This window comes from Oryctolagus cuniculus, chromosome 13, assembly GCF_964237555.1.
Source record: "Oryctolagus cuniculus chromosome 13, mOryCun1.1, whole genome shotgun sequence".
Classification (NCBI taxonomy): Eukaryota; Metazoa; Chordata; class Mammalia; order Lagomorpha; family Leporidae; genus Oryctolagus; species Oryctolagus cuniculus.
This window is the reverse complement of record NC_091444.1, coordinates 26053602-26073474: the sequence shown is the minus strand read 5'-3', so window position 1 is coordinate 26073474 and position 19873 is coordinate 26053602. Positions and strand designations below refer to the sequence as shown.

At 45.2% G+C, this 19873-nt stretch overlaps 1 long non-coding RNA gene across 1 annotated transcript; it reads right to left on the bottom strand.

The window, feature by feature from the left end:
* Positions 1-19054, bottom strand: LOC138844939 (uncharacterized). Its single transcript, XR_011381425.1, has 3 exons — positions 18919-19054; positions 889-1008; positions 1-118 (listed from the first exon to the last, which is right to left on the bottom strand). It is a non-coding gene; the product is annotated as an uncharacterized lncRNA (long non-coding RNA).
* Between the last annotated feature and the right edge of the window lie 819 nt (positions 19055-19873).

The following is a 19873-nucleotide window of genomic DNA, read 5'->3' as shown; positions in this document are numbered from 1 at the left end:
CCTGGTATGCAGTCAACTCAAGTCATCTTGCTGAACTTTCCACTTTGTTTTTTCCTTCTGCCTCTCTGTCTTCTCTTCGAAGGTCTCCCATCTTTCACTCATGAGCAGATGTTGGTCTCTGAGGGAAAAGGGAGTTTAACAGTGCAGATAAAATCATTTTAATTTTTCGGCTGCTGAACAGTCTGTATTACAGTTCTATGAAATGTTTCTCCCACTTAACGTCTTTGCAACTCACTCACCTCCTGGAGGCCCTTTTTCCTCAAGGCCCAGATAAGCGTAGCCACCTCTCTACCATCCAGGCTTGTGGTGAGGCCGAAAGTAAGGTCAGATGTTTTGCAAGCTATAAAGGAGCCTCCAGAATTAAGACCTTCTGGCTGTGTGAGACAGTCTTCCCTTCTACTGGACACCCTGCAGAACATCTTTCACCTTCATTCCTTGGGAGGTCCAGACCTGCTGGCTCTTTTAATCCATGTTCTCCAGCCCTGTTTCCCAGTTTCCTAAGGTTTAGCTCTGTGGTTCTCAACCCTTGGTGCACATCGGATCATCTTGGGAGCCTTCAAACTTGCAGGCATCCAGGCCAACCCCAGACTAACGAAATCAGAAACTCTGGATGGCACTCAGGCACCAATTTTTCTAAAGTTTTCTCAGTGATTCCATTGTGCAGCCAAGGCCTAAAAGTCATGGCTTTTGATTACTGTTTCTGAAGGACTCAGGAAATTTGCTGTGGGCACCTCTGAATCTAACACAGGCCTTAATGACTTCATTTCAATAGGAGATGATGCAAGCTGGAAGTACTACCATGGCCTTGTGTGATCTGATGTTAGAGACCAATGATTGCAAGGTTATTTATTGCATGCATATTGTTTAGCTAGGATGGATGTGTCTCACCTCCTTAGCAGCAGTGAGATGCTTAGAGATGGGACATCTCCTGTAGGGAATGCTGCAAATTCCCTTTTACAGCAGCTGGGAAAATGCAGGGTGACTGGATCACAGCTGTTTCTTATAAACCTGCAAAAATAATACCATTATCTGGTGTCTGCTTGAATACTATTCATAAAGCACTTGGAGAGATGGAGAGAGAGGGAGAGAGGTTGAGAGAGTGAGGGGGAGGGGGGAAGGAGAGGGACGGGGCGAGAAAGTTGGAATCCAGCAGGTGGGTGTGGCTGCTGATCGGGGGCTGCACTTAAGCTTTTCTTCCCTTCTTCTGCTAAGTGGCCGCACTGTGAGGCGGCTGGTGACAGTGAGTGGAGGGTGTGGGTGCTGCCCTTGTCCTCAGAGCCAGTCACTGGCAACACGCTCTAATCCGCTGGGCCTAAAGCCATCGTCAAACACAAGCCAGTCCTGGGAACCAAACTTGTCCTTTTCTGCGTGTGGATGCCCCCTGGTGATCATGCGAGGCCCAGCCCGAGTCCATGGAACTGGCTGTGGATCAGCACCTGCACTGCGACAGACAGGGCTCTGGGTGCATCCTGCCTTTCCGGCTAGAGACAAACTCCTCTGCAGGTGTGCCCAGCATGGCTCTTGGCTGGACCAGAGGCCCAGGCAGCAGCTGCCACAGCATCCCAGCCTGTCCAAGTCACCTGCAGTGACATCTACGGATTGTGTGGACTTGGCCCATTTAACCTTGTTGAGTCTGTTTTCTTGGCACGACACTTGGTGGTAACCCACTGAAATAAAGGCACATAAAGCTAAAGGCGCCTATTCTGAGCACCTGGATACACGCTCAGAAGCTTCTTGCTGTGGCCTGTGCATCCTTTGGTTTCTACTAGCTCATCTGTCCTCTGAGCCCTTAGGGGCTGTCCCCACCCTGCAGGCTGCCTCCCAGGAACAGCTCCAGGCATATCCCATCTTCCACCATGTCACATTACCTTCCTTCCATTCATTTTCTCATTTGACCTTTGCACTAACCCTGGGGGAGCAGACGAGACAGCAATTTGCCCAACATTACATAGCACATCACTGGCAATGGCCACAAGAAAGCGAAGTCCTGGTTTAGACATGTACTATATGTGCCAGGCACACGCAGAGTGCAGTGCACTCATGACGGCATTTTACCCTCAGCATGTGGTGAGGTAGGCATTTTCACCTCCATTTACAGAGAGGGAAGCAGAGGTTTACATGGTTTGTGACTTCTCCAAGGTTGTAAAGAGCATAACTCAGCATACAGCTCAGCATCTCTGTTTTTCTGGCAGTGGCTGGAACCTGGTTCTCTCAATTCCTGGAAAACTGCTTCTTTCATAACAAAACACTGTGCTCTATGAACAATTTAGCAAACTCGCAGCTACCAAAAGCCCAGCGCTTTGTGTGTTCGTGACATGTTCTCTGCCGAGACACCTTTCTGCTTAGGATAATGTGCTGTCTGAAGCAAATATGTATACCGCTGATGACTCAGTCCTTCCACAGCCATGATCAACTGATGCACAGTAGAAGATTACCAACTCCAGCCTGATTCTCCCAGCAGAGCTCCAAAGGACAAGACATGGAATTCATTTCTTCCTCTTTCGTACTTACTTAGATGCTGTTACTTTTTTACTCTGTTGGGTGTGGTTTTCAGATTTCATGGACTCAATGAGATGGAAAAATTATCACTAAAAGCTTAGGCAGTCTGGGAATGGATGACAACAGTGGCTTGGCTGCCAGCTTTCAAGTCTACTTACTCTCTCTCTCTCTTTTTTAAGATTTATATTATTTATTTGAAAGAGTTACAGAGAGAGAGAGAGAGAGAGAGAGAGAGAGAGAGAGAGAATCTTCCATTCCTCTGGTTCACTCCCCAAATGACCGCAATGGCCAGAGCTGAGCTGAGCTGAGTCAGGAGCTTCTTCCCAGTCTCCCACGTGGGCGCAGCGGCCCAAGGACTTGGGCCATCTTCCACTGCTTTCCCAGGCCATAGCAGAGAGCTGGATCAGAAGTGGAGTAGCCAGGACTCGAACTGGCACCCTTATGGGATGCTGGCGCTGCAGGCCACAGTTTTTAACCTGCTGCGCTACAGTGCCGACCCCAAGTCTACTTACTCTTGAGTAGCTAAGACACCTAAGGACACACACTTCCTTAGCTGAGCGGGGTTCTCCAACTTGATCCACACCAGAAGTAGATGCTTCCACTGGACAAGTGGCTCTCCATATGACTACAGTTCATCACAGGGTGGTGGCTGGGTTTGGAAGGGGAGAGAGAGACTGTTCCAAGATCAGGTGTTCCATGCAAAAGCTTAAAGTCTTATTTTTCATTTGTCTGTTTTTTATTTTTGAAAGGCAGAGTTAACAGAGATGAGGAGAGACAGAGCGAGAGAGAGAGAGAGATCTTCCATCCACTGATTCACTATCCAAATGGCCACAAATAGCTGGGGCTGGGCTAGGTCAAAGCTAGAAGCCCGGAACTCCATCCAGGTCTCCCACGTGGGTGGCAGGGGCCCCAGTAGTTGGGCTACCTTTCACTGCTTTCCTAGGTGAGTTAGCAGGGAGTTGGATCAGAAGACAGGCAGCTGGAACAGGAACCAGTTGCCCATATGGGATATTGGGGTCACAGGCAGTGACTTAACCCACTACATCACAACATTAACCCTTAAAGGCTTGTTAAAACCTGGCTTTGGAAATTCCAAGATGTCACTTTTTCATTATCATCAGCCTACTTTCAAGAGGAGGCGAGTTAGACACAGCAGTGGATTAGGATAGGATACTCATTCCTTCAACAACACTGTTTTTTGTTTGTTTTTCTCTGTCAGTCTGACAGAAAAATGCAATTTGAATACAAATCTATTTCATTACAAGAAAGACTGTAGGGGCCAAGGTTGTGGCACAGTGGGTTAAGGTGCCCTCTATGACACCTGCATCCCATATGGGTAATCGGTTCATAGACTCAACTTCCAATCCAGCTTCCCGTTAATGTGCCTGAGAAAGTAGCAGAAGATGGCCCAAGTTCTTGGGCCCCTGCCACCTATGAGGGAGACCTGGAAAAAGCTCCTGGCCTGGCTTCAGCCTGACCTAGCCCTACCCATTGTGGTCTTTTAGGGAGTGAACCAGTGGATGGAAAACCTCTCTTGCTCTCTGTGTTTCCCTCTAACTCTGCCTTTCAAATAAATAAATAATTCTTTTAAAAATATTGCATATGAAAAGAGACTTGTTAACAATTTGTATTATCTTATAAATTGTTCAAATATTTTGGTTTTCTCTAGTTGATCTGTTACAGCTCATATAGCAAGAATTACATTTGGTTCATACTGTGATTTTTTTCCAGCTTCATTTCATCTTTTAATATCTTCCAGCGTTTTTGAGGTGAGTGTTTGGGCTGCAGTTAAGGTGCCGCGTGAGACTCCTACATCTCACAGTCCAGTGCTCAGTCTGAGTCCTGGCTTTGCTCCCCTTCCAGCTCATGCACACCCCGAGGGGCAGCAGGTGATGGCTCAAGTAGTTGGGTCCTTCCTACCCATGCAGGGGACTTGGATTCAGTTCCTGGCTCCTGGGCATTTGGGGAGTGCATCGATAGACAGGAACAGGTTCTCTCTGCCAGCCCCCCTCCAGCTCACCACCTCTCAAAAATAATAAGTAAAAATTTAAAAAAATGCTTTCCAAGCTCTTTACTGTGTGGTTACAGAGGATGTGAAGAGTGGTGCTGAGCCTAGACTTGGTGTGAAGGACATCCCAGTGTTGAGCTCTCAGCCTTGCTTGACCACCTCCACCAAAGGCTGAGTTCTGGAAATCAAAAAGCTCAGCCTGGATTCAGTGCCTCTACAGACAAAAAGGAGAACGGATTAGAAGAAATTTGCTACTTGTTATACTAGATACACTGATTCTTCACAATTACAGGAGGAAACAAACTTAGGTCATCATGGTGTTAAGATGAGAGCTTGTTAAACCTTGAAAAATAAGTTAAATGAACACTGGAACTTTACTTCAAGTTTATAATACCATAAATCATCAACTTTTATCATCAGATTATATAAGTATTTTATATACAGTAGCTTTATATCAGCAACTCCAATTCATATGACCTAGAAATTAGACAAAAATAAATTTCAACTAGGAAAATATAGCTTTCAAATGATAGAGAGATTCTGAGACAGACAATATAAATAAGGATTTACAAAGAATGGATAGAAATCAATAGCAATGGAAATAACTGATAGTAAATTTCCCAGATTTGCAAATTTTGAATACTTATTATAAAGGGCAAAGTGTTCAGCAACTTCAAAATCTTAAATTACCTCATATCAATCAATAACAGTATTATTTTTACATAAATTTTGTGAGAGGTGAGGCTTATTTATGAGTTTCTAATTCCCCACAAATAAAATCCTATGCCAACTACCAGGTGAAGTTTTAGTTATCTGTGGAAAGCTGACCATATATCTTAGTGAGGTAAAATAGTTTACAGTGATACAACACTTTGCATATATTAAACATTAAATCCTATCGTCTCTTTATCCTTTTTTCTTAATTGTATTTGCTCTTTCTTTACTATAGTTCTCCCTGCCCCCCCACATAACCAACGAAACATTACAACCTTTATAAGTATGCTTGTTCTTCAGCACAGTTAACAGGAGCCGGTAGTATCTGACGCCGTCCTGCTGTGAACTCTGCTGTCTGCGCTGACAGCTCATCTGAGCTGGACAGAGGGTGACAGGAGGCCTCTTCCTTGTGCCCCTCTCACCTGTCCAGCACAAATGAGAATGAGGAAGAGATTTCTGCCATCACAGGTACCCAGACTGAAGCTAGAAAAGCACGAAGTCTTAACTCCAAGTAAGGTTCAGAGCATTATTACAATAATCAAGGAGAATATTCAAAACTAGGAAATAAGGTTAAGTGATTACGTGGTCCCGTGGTGGTCTCACAACCTTTTAATGTCATGCAGGAACACCCCCTAAGAAACTGCCCAGCACTCATTTCACTCTCCATGGAAGGCAATGTTGTTGACATGTAAGAAGTGCAAGGATTTTTCTCTTCTGACTAGCAGAAAGGATTACCTTAAAGAATATGGTGTTACTGCCTTATTGGCCTTTAATTAGTTTTGTATCTAATTTAACAATCTTATCTCAGCATTTTTTCCCCTCACCCTACTCACTATGAAAAACAACCAAATTTTTAATATTATTGTTTTAACTAGCTTTTCCATCTTGCTGGTTCCCTGAGTTAAATAAAAGTTTGGCACATGCTTCCCATCATTTTTTTTTTTTACAGGAATTATGCTTTTAAGATGATATGAATTTCACCTTACATCATTGGCCAGAATTGCACCAAATGGCTATTGCTAGCTGCGAGGGAGACTAAAATTTGAAGATATGCTTTTTAGTCTTTGTAAGCCAAGGAAGAAAGGAAGAAATTTCAAGCCAGCAAATCTATAGTAACTGTCACTAACTGAATATGTGTGTCATGCTAATTGTGGAGTGGGGAGAGAGAGAAGAAACAAGAATGATTCCCAGGCCGGTGCTGTGGCGCAGTCGGTTAATCCTCCACCTCTGGTGCTGGTGTCCCATATGGGCGTCAGTTCATGTCCCAGCTGCCCTTCTTCCAATCCAGCTCTCTGCTATGGCCTGGGAAAGCAGTAGAACTTGGCCCAAGTCCATGGGCCCTTGCCCACACATGGGAGACCTGGAAGAAGCTCCTGGCTCCTGGCTTTGGATCAGCTCAGTGCTGGCTGTTGCGGCCATTTGGGGAGTGAAGCAGTGGATGGAAGACCTTTCCCTCTGTCTCTCCCTCTCACTATCTGTAATTCTACCTCTCAAATAAATAAATAAATAAAATATTTTAAAAAAGAACGATTCCCAGGCCAGGCAAATGTTGACACTTTATTAAGATGAGGAAGATTGCAGAAAAGGCAGGTTTTACATTTTGTCAATACTAAGTGTTGAGAAGTCAAAAGTTTTATTTTTTTCTATTCCGTAAGATGATACCCACTAATTTATCCTTCATATTGTGTGCAACTGTTACATGCTGGAGATTTTAAAGGAAGAAAAATCATGTGTAGTTATCTAAATCCTTGTAATAGTTGGTCCACTGAGTAGCAAATATCAGCCTGTCATTTAACTAATGGAGGGCCACAGCCTAATGGGACAATTTATGACAGAATGCTTGTATTAGATGCATTTCAACAAATTTTTCAGAAAAATGACTCTATTTTGAACTTACTACACAACAAACATATATACATTGTAGGAATTATTTAGAACTTTCATTTTAAGTATGTACTAAACATACTTTAGTATGTGCATAGTACTAAAAAACCACTTAGGATGCGCCTTTATTAAGACTTCCCCCACTAAAATGGTGCATTTCTAATAAAACTCTGTCTTAAAACTTTCCATGTCCAACTACCAGATCATCCAGATTCTATCTGTGCAACATCTCTTCTACCTGTGCCACCATATTATTAAGTGCAAAGAAAACAAAAAGTTGTGTTAGAAAAGGAAAGGATTATATGATTCAGCTGTGAACAGCATCCACACAGTCATAAAAATGAAGTTACTGAGTAACAAAACCATCAAGGTTCTAATGAACTCCTGTTTAGGAGGATAGGAATGTGAGGGAATGGGAAATGGTGGCTTAAAAAACAAAAAAAATAATTAAATTCTTATCTTCCACAGAGCCTAAAACTGAAAATTGAAGAAATGACTCCATAGACAAGTTATTCAATGATTCAGAGACACGGGCCAGTTATTGTGGCATAGTGGGTACAGCCTCTGCCTGTGACGTTATGGGCACCGGTTTGAGTCCCAGCTACTCCACTTCCAATCCAGCTCCCTGCTAATGTGCCTGGGAAAACAGCAGAAGATAGCCAAAGTGCTTCGGCCCCTGCACCCATGTGAGACATCAGGAAGAAGCTTCTGGCTCCTGGTTTCAGCCAGACCCAGCTCTGGCTGTTTCAGCCATTTGGGGAGTGAATCAGTGGATGAACGATCTCTCTGTCTCTCTTTCACTCTCTGTAACTCTGATTTTCAAATAAATCAAACAAATCTCTACCAATATATTCAGAGATAGATGTGAAAACATACTGCTAAAAGAGTTTGAAATATTTGCCTCTAGAAATTGGAATGGGGGAAATAATTTTGAAACTATCAATTAGTGATGGCAGAATATCGACCAACTGAGATGTTAAGACTTAGCAATAAATTTCATATAGAAAACTCTGGAAAGATTTCTTTGGCAACACACTCTAAACAGTCAAAGCAAAATTCTAAGAGGGAGGAAGTCACAAATCTAATAAAACAATGGGTCCAACCCAGAAGACCAGTGAGGGGGAAATCCTGGGATGTCTGTTATATATCTGGCTTTGGCAGCATTCAAAGTTGTCTAGATGATACTAACACAGGCAAGAACATTCCTAGGGAAAAGAAAACTTTCTGAAATAGTATGATAGAAAGGATAGCAAGTCTTATCATTATGACAAAGTTACATTATTTTTTTGTCAATAATAAAATACTAATAGGAGACTGGAAACTCTAAGATAAAAATTATACAAAAAAAGTCACCATTCAAATATGAAGCAAACATAGTACACAACACAGTTTTAAGCAGCTGACAGAATATGAGTGATATGGCATTATGGTTCAGCAGGGTAAGCCACCACCTGTGATGCCAACATCCCATGTGAGCAATGGTTCAAGCTCTGGCTGCTCCTCTTCTGATCCAGCTCCATAATTCACCTGGAAAAGCAGTGGAAGATGACCCAAGTATTTGGGATCCTGCACTCACGTGGGAGACCAGGATGGAGTTCAAGGCTCCTGGCTTTGGCCTGGCCCAGCCCCAATTATTGGGTCCATTTAGGGGGTGAACCAGTGGATGGAAGATATCTCTCTCTTCCTCTCTCTCTGTAAATCTATCTTTCAAATAAGTAAATAAGTAAGTGTTTAAAAAAAGAATATAAATTATGTGTTTGGTGCTATGACTGGAAATATTCTCCTTAAAGAGTCCCAATAATCATATTCGGTCCATGAAATGAAAATCTAATTCCTGCATATGACTTGGCATTGCAGTAATATTTTTAAGAGACATTTATTTTCATATTTGAAATATATAGTATCAGATACAGAAAGGGAGATACAGGGAGAGGGAGAAAGAAAGTGAAGGATATTTTCCATCTGCTGGTTTATTCTCTAAATGGCTGCAACAGCCAAGGCTGGGTCAGGTCAAAGTCAATATCCAAGAACTCCATTGTGGTCTCCCACATTGGGTACAAGGGCCCAAGTACTTTGGCCATCCTCTATTGCTTTCCCAAGCCCATTAACAGGGAGCTGGATTGGGAAGCAGAACAGCTGACACGTGAATCAGTACTCCAACATGGGATGCCAGCATCACAAGTGGTGACTTAACCCACTGCACCATAACACCAGCCCCTATACTAATATTTATATATTGATAATAATCTAAATATTATTTATTTTATACCGTGAATTTGAATCTCGGGCAATAAAAATGACTTCATTTTGTTTTGTAGATCAAACTAAATATTAGCTTTTGAAAAGGTAAAATAAAAACAAGGGGAAGAAAAGATGGAGGAAATGATAGGGATAACAATAGACTGATGTATATAAAAGAGAGTAAAGTAACTGACTAAAGTTGATAGAGCAAGTAGAGTTAGATATAATATTAATAACAAATTAATTAATAGAAAAATTACAACAATTAATAAATACTGAGAGGATAAAGGCAGGTGAGACAAAGAGTTTAAAGTGAGCTAGTTTGACGTTGTTCACAGTTGAGTGTGGAGAACACCTGTTATATTTTCACTGTCTAGTACCTGAATCTGCTTCTTCTATATGGTCAATCTTCCTTTGTATGCCTTCCACTATCAATGCTGAAAAGACCAATGTTTACTTTCCCAGTTTCCTCTGCAGTTAGGACATAGGCATGTGATCTAGGCTCAGCCTATCATTTCCTACCAGTTAATGACACACAGAGGTAGAGATAGTAAAGAATCCATCCTGGCTGGGGTGGCAGAGATACCTTCCCTCTCTCTGTAACTCTCCTTCTAAACAAATAAATAAATCTTTAAAAACATACATTAAGTGTTTGGTATATACCAGGAACTATTTTAAAGTCTGTTCATGCATTCTGCATTTAATACTTAGAACAAAACACTAAAAAACATATCATCCCATTTATTTCACATGAGACAGGTGGTTAAGTTCACTTGCCCGAGATGGCTAATAATTTGCAGAGCCTTAAAATTAGACCTGCCAGTTAACAACCTCCCTTCATGTATAAAAACATTTGTCATCTTTCTTATTCCTTGTTCCTAAATATGAATGAACTATAAAATAATAGCAGATACTTGAAGAAAATCTAGAGCATAAGAACATCCAAGAGGAGCAGGCATTTAGCTTAGCCTAGTTAAAATGCTTGCATTCCTTATTGGTGTACACTGCGTTCCATATTCAACTCTGGCTCCTGACTCCACCTTCCTGCTGACAAACGAGCTTGGGAGGCAGTGGTGACAGCTATTGGGGAAAATTGAGTCAGTTTCCAAGTATTCATTGCTAGTATAGAAACATGCTTGATTTTTGTATGTTAACCTTGTACCCTACAACCTACTAAATTCACTTTTTATCCTGAAGAGCTTTTTAATAGACCTTTTGAGATTTACTCTGTAGACACTGACATCATCTGAAAATGGGTATAATTTTGTTTCTTCTTTACCAATCAGAATGCCTTTACCCTCCTTTCTTGCCTAAATATAGTTGCTAGGACTTGTACCAATATTGAATGAGTGGTAATAACAAGATATCCTGGGGCCAGCACTGTGGTGTAGCAGGTAAAGCCACCACCTGCAGTGCCAGCATCGAGTCCTGGTTGCTCCACTGCCAATCCAGCTCTCTGCTATGGCCTGGGAAAGCAGTGGAAGATGGCCCAAGGCCTTGGGCCCCTGCACCCACATGGGAGACCCAGAAGAAGCTCCTTGCTTCAGATCGGCACAACTCCAGCCATTGTGGCCAATTGGGAAGTGATCCAACGAATGGAAAACTCTCTGCCTGTTATTGCCTTTCAAATAAATAAATAAATCTTTAAAACAAAACAGATATCCTTGCCCAATTTCCTAATTCTTGTGATGTGGGGAGTATTCAGTCTTTCCAGTTAAGTATAATGTGAGCTACACGTGTTTTGTTTTGTTTTGTTTTTTTTTAATTTTTTTTATTTGAAAGGCACCCATACGGGATGCTGGTATTGCAGGTTGTTGTTTTACCTGCTGCACCACAGCGCTGCCCCAAGCTACAGGTTTTGCAGATGCCTTTTAACAGGTTTTCTTCTAGTAGTCTGCTAAGTTTTTAAAATAATGGATATATGCTGAATTTTTTAAAGATTTATTTATTTAATTTATTTGAAAGTCAGAATTACACACAGAGAGAGGAGAGGCAGAGAGAGAGAAGTCTTCCATCCCATGGTTCACTCCCCAATTGGCTGCAACGACCGTAGCTGCACCGATCCAAAGCCAGGAGCCAGGAGCTTCTTCTAGATCTCCCACGTGGGTGCAGAGGCCCAGGGACTTGCGCCATCTTCTTCTTTTCTTTCTTTCTTTTTTTTTTTTTTTAATTTTAACAGATAGAGTTAGACAATGAGAGAGAGAGAGAGAGAGAGAGAGAGAGACAGAAAGGTCTTCCTTCCGTTGGTTCACCCCCAAAATGGCCGCTATGGCTGGAGCTACGCCGGTCCCAAGCCAGGAGCCAGGTGCTTCCTCCTGGTCTCTCATGCAGGTGCAGGGGTCCAAGCACCTGGGCCATCCTCCACTGCCTTCCCCAGCCATGGCAGAGAGCTGGACTGGAAGAAGAGCAACTGGGACTAGAACTCGGTGCCCATATGGGATGCCGGCGCTGCTGGCGGAGGATTAACCAAGTGAGCCATGGCGCTGGCCTCGACTTGCGCCATCTTCTACTGCTATCCCAGGCCACAGCAGAGAGCCGGATTGGAAGAAGAGGAGCTGGGACTAGAACCAGCACCCATATGGGGTGGCAGCACTTCAGGCCAGGGCATTAACCCGCTGTGCCACAGCCCCAGCCCAGGATATATGCTGAATTTTATCAAGTACTTTTTCTGCATTTATTGATAGGATTATATAGTTTTTCTTTTTCAGTTGTTTAATACGTTGCACAATACCAACTGATTTTCAAATGTTGAACCTACCCTGAATTCTTTGGATAAATAATACTTGGTTGCAATGTGTTACATATATATTTTTGTATATATAATATATAGAGTTGTGTTTAATTTGCTGATTTAAAAAAATATATATGCCTATTTCCATTAGACAAGTATTATCTGGGGCCGGCGCTGTGGCACAGCGGGTTAACGCCCAGGCCTGAGCGCCGGCATCCCATATGGCCGCCGGTTCAAGACCCGGCTGCTCCACCTCCCATCCAGCTCTCTGCTATGGCCTGGGAAAGCCGTAGAAGATGGCCCAAGTCCTTGGGCCCCTGCACCCGTGTGGGAGACTTGGAATAAGCTCCTGGCTCCTGGCTTGGGATCGGTGCAGTTCTGGCCATTGTGGCCATCTGGAGAGTGAACCGGCGGATGGAAGACCTCGCCCTCTCTCTCTGCCTCTCCTCTCTCTGTGTAACTCTGAGTTTCAAATAAATTAATCAATCTAAAAAAAAGTATTATCTATATAAACTTTTGGTCCATTTTCTTATTTTTTAAAGATTTATTTATTTATTTGAGAAGCAGAGTTACAGAGACAGAAGGGTTTTCCATCCGCTGGTTCTCTCCCTAAATGGCCACAATGGTAAGAGTTGGGCCGATCCAAAGCCAGGAGCCAGGAGCTTCTTCTGGGTCTCCCATGTGAGTACACGGGTCCAAGCACTTGGGCCATCTTCCACTGCTTTCCCAGGCCATTAGCAGAGAGCTGGATTGGAAGAAGAACAGCTGGGACATGAACCGGTGTTCATATGGGATGCCAGCACTGCAGGTGGAGGCTTAACATACTACACCACAGTGCCGGCCCCTTCCTCTTTACATCTACCATTCAAATTCGCATATTTTAATTTCACTAAAGTAAAAGTAGAATCTTATGTCTGATGTGAGAACTAAATATTTCAAAACATTAAATGAACAGGATGTAACTGAATTAAGCACGACTCTTATTATTCACAGGAACAATAACTCATCTTTTTCAGATATTATTTCCTTTAACTATGTGTGTCTCTTCTCCCACATTCAGTAATGAGTGTACATAATTTACTCTATCAGTAACTGCATGTATCACTTAATCTTCATATATGATATTTCCAAAATAATTTCAGATATTTTCATCACCAACCTTAAAAATTAAGATTTTTTGAAGAATTACTCCAAACTAAACAACACTGGGTATTCTCACAGACATGCTATTCTGAGAGGTCCTTGAAGAGCTATTGCTTCAGTATCAACAGACTCCTTTGGGCACAGCAGCGACCTGGTAAGCAGCTCAAGCAGGAAAACTCCTCTTGAAATACTGTTTATAGATTTCACTGATGTCATCCAAGAAAAGTTGTTTTTACCACATTAGTGGTAAACAGCCTGCAGCTTTCAGAATACATGCTGTCTGTGCAAAGGGTCCCATGGCCGGTTATCCTGAAATGCATGCCCTGTTGATTAATGCAGCTGGACTGCAGGGACTAATGGCCCCTGGGCCTTTTACAGTGCTCATCGACTTTCCGATTAGGGACGATGTAGCTAATCCTTTTCTCCTGCTGCATGTCGGGGAAAACTAGCCCCCTACCAGCTCTGCTGGCTTCTTACCTGACTGACCCTAATTAGCTGGTATTTTTTGAGGATGTGGCATTGTTGTTCATGAAAGAGTTTGTAGTTTTGCTTTTTGTATCTTTATCTAACTCTGACTGACTTCATAAACTTAGCTGAGAAATTTTCCTCTTCTATTTTCTGGAACAGCTTTGTAGAACTGGTATTATTTTGTTCTTAAATGTTGGTAAATTAGCTGGTGAAACTATGATGGTAAGGTTTTTTTTTAAGGTTTTTAAACACAAATTTCACTTCTTTAATAATTTCAGGATCATTCAGCTTACTTTCTTTTTGGGTGAGTTTTGGTAGTGGTCCATTTCATCCAAGTTACTGAGCTCAGTACACGGTTGTTTGTAGCACTCCTTCATCCTTTTGAATGTCCATTAAATCAGTGATGGTACTTCCTCTGAGTATGGATACTACACAATGACTATTACAATAAGAAATTGAAGACAAAAAGATAGGGCATCTACATCCAGTCAGTGTCGCTCCCCGTCTTCATGGAGGAACGACACAGGACCCTGCGCTGTTCTTTCGTCTGCTCGGCCCTCCCCGGGTTTGCTGCTGGTCCTTCCCGGGTTGGCTGCTGGTCCTTCCCGGGTTGGCTACCGTCCCTTCCACCTCCGTGGAAGGGCGGTTCCCCCTGGCCACTTTCCCCACTTCCGCGGGGGAGCGGCACACTGCCGGCCGGCTCTCTCAGGGGCTGCACAGGTGTTCCCTCAGGTGTTCCCCTTAGATGTTCCTGGTGCATGTTGTCTCTCTCCTCCTTTATAGTCCTTCCACCAATCCCAACTCTGCTACCCACACGCCAAGTACGCTGCTCTCCTCCAATCAGGAGTAGGTCCTACAGGTTTATTGGTTGAACTGGAGGCAGCTGTGTAGAAGCTGTTTCTCCTTTCTCAGTGCCATATTGTGGGAGAGCAGATGCATAGAATAAGTCTTAATTCCAGTAACTTAGTCTAGTCCGAGTTGCTCCCAGTTGCTCCCCACAGATCCCCCTTTCTATTTTTGGCGTTGATACACGCCTGTCTTCGGTGCCCCGCGGCACACACTCTGCTCTGCTTGCTAGAGTTGCCCACAGGTGCTTACAAGCCCTACCAATCAGGCAAACCGAATCCTCTCTTCGCCATGTTGTGAGGAGGTTTTTAGGTGCTGATGCACGCCTGTGTTCGGTGCCCTGCAGCGCATGCTCTGCTCTGCTAGAACTGCATGCAGGTGCTTACAAGCCCTATCAGGCAAACCAAATCCAAGCCCTCTCATTGCTGTCTTGTGGGGAGACTTATTAGTGTTGGTTCGTGCCTATCTTTGGTGACCTGCAGCTCATACTCTGGTTGAGCCGCCTGCTGGTGCTTACTGCCTTACTAATCAGGCAGACCGAATCCAAGCCTTCTCATTGCGGTATTGTGGGGAGACTTATTGATGTTAATTCGTGCCTGTCTTCGGTGACCTGCGGCGCATAAGCTGCTAGCCGCCCGCAGGTGCTCACCACCTCCCTAATCAGGCAGACCGAATCCAAGCTCTCTCATTGCCATGTTGAGGGGAGGCCTTATTTTTCTGTTTCTCTATCTCCGGGCATTCCTATTTCTCCTATTTTACTTCTATCTACCAGCATTCTTATTTCTCTCATTTTACTTCTAAACTTCTCGCGGCTTCTCTTATCCCCGCGGTTTCCCGGCGCCCGCCCCGAGGCTGCTTCTCGGCACCTCGCCCTGTGGCAGCTTCACGGCTCTGCGCGGCTTCCCGGCGCCTCGCCCCGCCAGCGCCCGCCCCGCGGCGGGCTCCTGGCTCTGCGCGGCTCGGCTTCGCACGCACACTCCGCGGTCTCCACGCCCTTCGCGTCCGCACCATGGCCTCGCGCCAGCCCCGGGTTCCCTATCTATTAGTGCCCCACACGCTCTCTCTGCGCGCGGCAGCCTCCGCGAGTCACACAGCCCCAGCTCACGTTTCCGCCATCGGCCTTCAGTCCAAGTTCCCCGGGCTAACCTGGCGAATTCCAACCTGGCGGCCCACGTCTCTGCCTCTGGTTCCAGATTTTCGCCTTTTGCTGCCCGGGCTGACTTGAAGAATTCCAAGATAGCTTGCGTCTCCGCCTCGGCCTGCCCCCGCGGCTTCAATTTCCCTAACATTTTTCTCTACCCGGTATGTTTCCCTAACTTTTCTTCCAACAACAATATTCCCCTCTCATTTCTCCTGGCCTCTCCCCACAGTCCGTATCCAAGTCTAAGTTTCTTATAGGTTTCACTTTCACTTTCAACCTGCAGTCCGTATCTGAGTCTAAGTTTCTTCTTGCTTTCACTTTAAATCCTAACTTCTTTCCCACAGTCCGTATCCAAGTCTATGCCTAGGCTTTCGATAGCTTCTTCCGGCACCTTTTCTGTCAGGCTTTTCCCTAGGCTCTTTGCTAGTCTCTCTCTCCGGTATTTTTCCACTTCTTCCCGTTTCTTCCCTCCTAGGTTTCCCTATCCGAGTCACGGCACCATTATGTCGCTCCCCCTCTTCATGGAGGAACGACACTAAACCCTGCTTAGGCTTCATATCCGAGTCACGGCACCATTATGTCGCTCCCCCTCTTCGTGGAGGAATGACACAGGACCCTGCGCTGTTCTTTCGTCTGCTCGGCCCTTCCCGGGTTTGCTGCTGGTTCTTCCCGGGTTGGCTACCGTCCCTTCCACCTCCGTGGAAGGGCGGTTCCCCCTGCCACTTTCCCCACTTCCGCGGGGGAGCGGCACACCGCCGGCCGGCTATCTCGGGGGCTGCACAGGTGTTCCCTCAGGTGTTCCCCTTAGATGTTCCTGGTGCATGTTGTCTCTCTCCTCCTTTATAGTCCTTCCACCAATCCCAACTCTGCTACCCACACGCCGAGTACGCTGCTCTCCTCCAATCAGGAATAGGTCCTACAGGTTTATTGGTTGAACTGGAGGCAGCTGTGTAGAAGCTGTTTCTCCCTTCTCAGTGCCATATTGTGGGAGAGCAGATGCATAGAATAAGTCTTAATTCCAGTAACTTAGTCTAGTCCGAGTTGCTCCCAGTTGCTCCCCACAAGTCAGGTATCAAGTTCTCTTGATTTGTCCTTACCAGAATTTTACTTCATTCCCAATGCTGCTTGGCAGTCACCTACCCAAAGTATTCCACCTATCACTTAATTACCCTATTTCCACATTTTAAAAAAGATTTATTTATTTATTTGAGAGGCAGAGTTACCGACAGAGGGAGGGACAGAGACAAAGTTCTCCCATCTGCTGGTCCACTCCCAAAATGGGCAGCCGGAGCTGGGTCCATCCAAAGCCAGGAGCCAGGAGCTTCTTCTGGGTCTCCATGTGGGTATGGGGGCCCAAGCACTCTGGCCATCTTCCACTGTCTTCTCAGGCCACCAGCACGGAGCTGGATCAGAAGTACAGCAGCCAGGACTCAACTGGTGCCACAGGTGGAGGCTTAATCTACTATGCCACAGTGCCAGCCCCACTATTTCCACTTTAACTCGTCCTTCAGACTGCTGCCAGAGTTATCTTTTTCTAAGATTTACTTATTTATCTGAAAGAGTTACACAGATGGAGGGAGACAGAGATCGTCCATCTGCTGGTTCACTCACCAGACCAAAGCCAGGAGCTTCAACTGTCTTCCATGTGGGTAGTAGGGGCCCGAACACTTGCACCATCCCCTGTTGCTTATCCCAGGCCATTAGCAGGGAACTGGATCAGAAGTGGAGCAGCTGGGACCCATACCAGTGCTCACATGGGATGCTGGTGTTACAGGCAGTAGCTTTACTGTCTACACCACTACACCAGCCCCCAGATTTATCTTTTTAGATCTTCAATGCTTCTACACTACCTAACACAAAGGTACTCCATATCTGGCTTAGTTCTGTCTTCTGAATTATAGTTCATTCCATTTCCCTCACTCAGGAGTTTTCGAAATGTAAGTTCGGGGAAGAAGAGTCATGAATCTCCTAAAATTTAGTATAAAATGCTATATGAATATGAATTTTACTTCCAGAGCAAGGTCTACAGCTTTTATCTGACGTTCAAAATAATAAAAATGTGCCCAGTGAATTCTTCACCTAATCCTTCTCTCTGTATCAAGAACATACTATGCCCACCTCCACTCGTCATTCCTACCTCAGTACTTTCTGTAAACTTAAGACATGCAGTATTTTGTGATACAGCCTAAACTTAACATTTTGTAGATGAGAAAACAAGTCTAGCACTAAATTGATCTGCCCAAAGTCACTCTTGTAGAATTCGCTTTCTATGCAACTGAGTTGGCATATACCTGCTATTTGATGGAGTCTTAACAATGCCATGCTTCTGCTTTGATATCCAATTGCCTTTATTGTGTTACACAACCCAGCTACTCAAATGCTTGTTGAAAACGATGATGAGTGTGAAACCGAAGCAGGAGATGGGGGCTGGTTAGTGGGCACTAAGTTAGGGGAGTGTTTTTAGGGAAGCATAAGCACATTTTGGAGATGCAAAATATTACTAAGCTGAGCTAGAGACCCGGTAAACCTGAACGCTCAAGGGTGTAAGAGTGTTCTCAGGCAAGAGACAAATTTCTACGAACGGTGCCAGTGTAGACGACATTCAGAAAAAATTTCTCAGGAGGAACAACTAGAAAGGTGGGAGTGGGGGGGTGCCTGAGTATTCGGGAGAGAGAAAGCAGTGAAAACAGCGTTAGTTTTAGCTACACAACAAATTCAAATTTCAACTCTACCACAGCCAAGCTGCTGAGCGCAGGCCAGTTATTTAACTTTCTTGGGTCTCCGTGTTCACGTCCGCATCTGAGTATCATGTACTGCCACGATCGAATCAAAAAGGTGTAACGCGTGCGGGTCAGTGCCCTACTCCTAGGGCACTCCTGGCTTAATTCTTATTAACAGGAGAGCTTTGAGGAAGCGGGGCGGGGGCGCCGAGAGGGGCCGTCCTCGGTCGGGGTTTTGTGGGAAGGAGTCGGGCAGGAACCGTGGGGGGGCTGCCACGTCTTCACGGTGCGCACTTGCGAGGCCGCCACAACGTGGAAGCAAAGCTGAGAGACGGCTCCGCACAGTACGTGAGCAGGAAGCCCCTCGCTGAAGACGACGGGGACATCTCCGGAGGCAGGGCGAAGGGCAGCCCTAGGAGGGCCCGGGAGGCCGGCGAGGGTGTTGGGGAAAGAAAATGCCGGCGCGTCCCCCGCGGCTTGGTCTCCAATTCTAGCCACAGCCCCTGCTGGGGCCGTCACTTACTGGAAACTCGAAGAAACCAACCTTTACGGCCGGGCTGCGCAGCCTCAGCTCGCGGGCGCCGAGAGAGCCGGGCTGCGAGAGCCGCAGGCGCGCGCACGACGCTGACGTATGCTCTGCGCGCTCGCGTCCGCCGCCGACCGGAAACGCCTATTGACGGCGCAGAGGCAGACGGGAGCAAAGGGCTCTTCTGAGGGCGGGACTTCCGCCCGGACTGCGGGGCGGGGTTTCCGAGAAGGGGCCGGAGGGCGCTGGGGCGGCGGGGTCTGTGCAGGGCGGCTGCTGTTTCACATTTTACACCCGTCGCGAAGAACCGCAGACTCCAGGGTCGAGCTCTGGTAGAGTGCCGTCCCGCGGCCCAGATTCCTGCCGTTTGTTTGGGATTGTGTGTTTTGAGATTAGCTGTCCGGAGGTGATGCTCGTCCGGTCTTGAGGCTAACATTCACGTGGTTCTTTATGAACTCCGTCTCCCCTGTGTTCCTCAGGTGAAGTGTTGCAATTTTCTTGGGTTTCCCCGAGCTGTTTTTGTTGTTGTATCCTGGGATACTGTGGCTTTTGGTTGTTGATCTCATAGCTGATCATTCGCAGAACCCTCTGATAATCCGACAAATAATCCTGGTTTTGTAGGTAAGAATCTGTACAATTTTGGCTTTTCCTAAAAATCCAGTACAACACAGGATAGCCTAAATGGTACTTTCTTTCCAGAAATTACATAGTATGTTTCATGTTTTCTGCAGATTTCTGCTAGTTTTTTTTTTTTTTAAGTTAAAGGCAATTTGTTCTTTTCCTAATTTGCCAAATTGTTTTGTTTTAAACCAGAAATGACCGCATTTTACCAAATATTTTCAGTCTTGGGTCTTTTAAATGTTCACAGTGGCTTTCCTGCGTTATACACTGCAATAATAAAACTACGGTAACCGATTTTCTAAGGGCGAGCCGTCCTCACGTTCCTGGTGCG